This window comes from Bison bison, unplaced genomic scaffold, assembly GCF_000754665.1.
Source record: "Bison bison bison isolate TAMUID 2011002044 unplaced genomic scaffold, Bison_UMD1.0 scf7180017864538, whole genome shotgun sequence".
Taxonomy (NCBI): domain Eukaryota; kingdom Metazoa; phylum Chordata; class Mammalia; order Artiodactyla; family Bovidae; genus Bison; species Bison bison.
In genome coordinates, this window is record NW_011495086.1 from 1,297,921 (window position 1) to 1,300,609 (window position 2,689).

Below are 2,689 nucleotides of genomic sequence, written 5' to 3' on the forward strand. Positions count from 1 at the left end.
TATTTTTTGGGGCTCCAAAATCACTGAAGATGGTGACTGCAGCCATGAAATTAAAAGACGCTTACTCCTTGGAAGGAAAGTTATGACCAGCCTAGATAGCATATTCGAAAGCAGAGACATTACTTTGCCAACAAAGATCCGTCTAGTCAAGGCTATGGTTTTTCCTGTGGTCATGTATGGATGTGAGAGTTGGACTGTGAAGAAAGCTGAGTGCTGAAGAATTGATGCTTTTGAACTGTGGTGTTGGAGAAGACTCTTGAGGGTCCCTTGGATTGCAAGGAGATCCAAACAGTCCATCCTAAAGGAGATCAGCCCTGGGATTTCTTTGGAAGGATTGATGCTGAAGCTGAAACTCCAGTACTTTGGCCACCTCATGCAAAGAGTTTACTCCTTGGAAAAGACTCTGATGCTGGGAGGGATTGGGGGCAAGAGGAGAAGGGAACGACAGAGGATGAGATGGCTGGATGGCATCACTGACTCGATGGACGTGAGTCTGAGTGAACTCCGGGAGTTGGTGAGAGACAAGGGAGGCCTGGTGTGCTGTGATTCATGGGGTTGCAAAGAGTTGGACATGACTGAGCAACTGAACTGAACTGAATGGGATGGGATGCCATGGTCTTAGTCTTTTTAATGTTTAGTTTCAAGGCAGCATTTTCACTTCCCTCCTTCGCCTTCATTTAGAGGCTCTTTAGTTCTGTATCATCTGCATTTTTTAGGTTGTTGGTATTTCTCCCAGCAATCTTGATTCCAGCTTGTGATTCATTACTGTATCCCACAAATATTACATGTAAAATATTTCTGGCTAAAATTTTAAACTTGATATGCCTTTATGTGATGTTTTTCAATATTATATTTGCTCATTTATTTACTGAAAATATTTCACCAATATGGTTTATGTGTCAATAATTTTTCAGTTCTGATCAGAATAAAGTCCCTCCCTTCAGGAAATTAATTTATTTTCAAGTTTTTCAAAGATAACCAGTTCTTTCAGTATCAGCTTAGTAAAACTTTACTTTTCAGCATATCATTTTATATTATATTGTGTAAGTGATTACAAATGGTAAACTCTCACTGTGTGTGTGTGAGATAGAGTGAGAGAGGAAGTGAGAACCCATGTATGGAGAGGTTCCTTAGAGTATTTTGCCTAGTTATTTTCATATATGTTTCAGGCAATTTTATCAATAAGTATTCTGTAATGTGATTACTTTGTAACTGTTTAAATTTTATCTTCTGTATTGCCTTTAGAGCCCTTCAGTTTATCATCTGTTAAGTCCAAGGGCCATCTTTTTAAATTGACTTGACTCACCTAAAAATTAGCCCACTAAATAGATTAATTTTATATATATGTTAAAATGATTATAGCTTTTAGTTTAGCATGTCATAATTACTGAAAATAGTTCTCTAAAAGTGGTTTAATTGGTAATTTATTATAAATTAAAAATTGAAAGTAGAAGTCACTCAGTCATGTCTGACTCTGTGACCCCATGGACTATATAGTCCATGGAATTCTCCAGGTCACAGTGCTGGAATGGGTAGCCTTTCCCTTCTCCAGGGGGTCTTCCCAACTCAGGGATCAAATCCAGGTCTCCTATATTGCAGGTGGATTTTGTAGCAGCTGAGCCACAAGGTAAGCCCAAATTAAAAAGTAAATATGTATATACAATTAAAGAATGCTTTTGGAACCTCCTAGTCATTTAAAAACTTGAGAAATTTGATGCTGATTCTCAGTAATATGTTACTTACTGATGAATTTGCTTTGCATTGCATATACATGGTGTTGCATCTAATCATTCCTCAAGTTATAAGAGGCTAAAAATTAACTGAAAAATAACTAGAAGGAAACAGACAAAGAACTATTTCAAAAACATTATTCACAATCAATACTTCTCACTTTATCCAAAGTTTTCTCCTTTAATCTCAAGGGGATTTGTTATCTCCTGTTTCCTGAAAAATGGCCTGTTTTAATTCAAAGTAAATAACTATATATTTTGGGGTGGATTTTCTCCTTACTATGTGGAAGTCTTAAACAGGGATCAGCTTCCTCCCTGTGCTTTGAGAATGGTATCTGAAGGCTGGAATAACCTTGCAGGTCTACAGGGAAAATTATACATGAAATAATTACAGAAATATCAATTCTAAGAATGGATTTTCATGCATAAATAATAAATTATCTACCACAGAGGAACAAGTTTTTAAATCAACATATGGTATAAATCTGAATTCTCTGGTGGCTCAGACAGTAAAGAATCTGCCTGCAATGCAGAACACCCAATTTGGATCCCTGGGTTAGTAAGATCCCCTGGAGGAGAAAATGGCAATACTAATACTAATACTAATCTAGTATTCTTACCTGGAGTATCCCAAGGACAGAGGACCCTGGCAAACTACAGTCCATGAGGTTGCAAAGAGTCAGACATGACTAAGTGTCTAACACTTTCACATTCACAGGGTATACATATGTCAGGAAACTCTAGTCATATTAATTTGCTTCTTCTAGGACTATAATGACATTATTGCTTTTGAATCCCTCTCTCATGTAGCCCACCTTTGTGTAAAGTAATTATTGCTCTGAGATGGTCCTATATCTAAACAAATTGTAATCATTAATAAAGCACACACACATTGTTTCTTTGGAATGCCTACTCATTTGATAAGGCTTTTCATAAAGTTTGAATGGGTGTTATTGCTG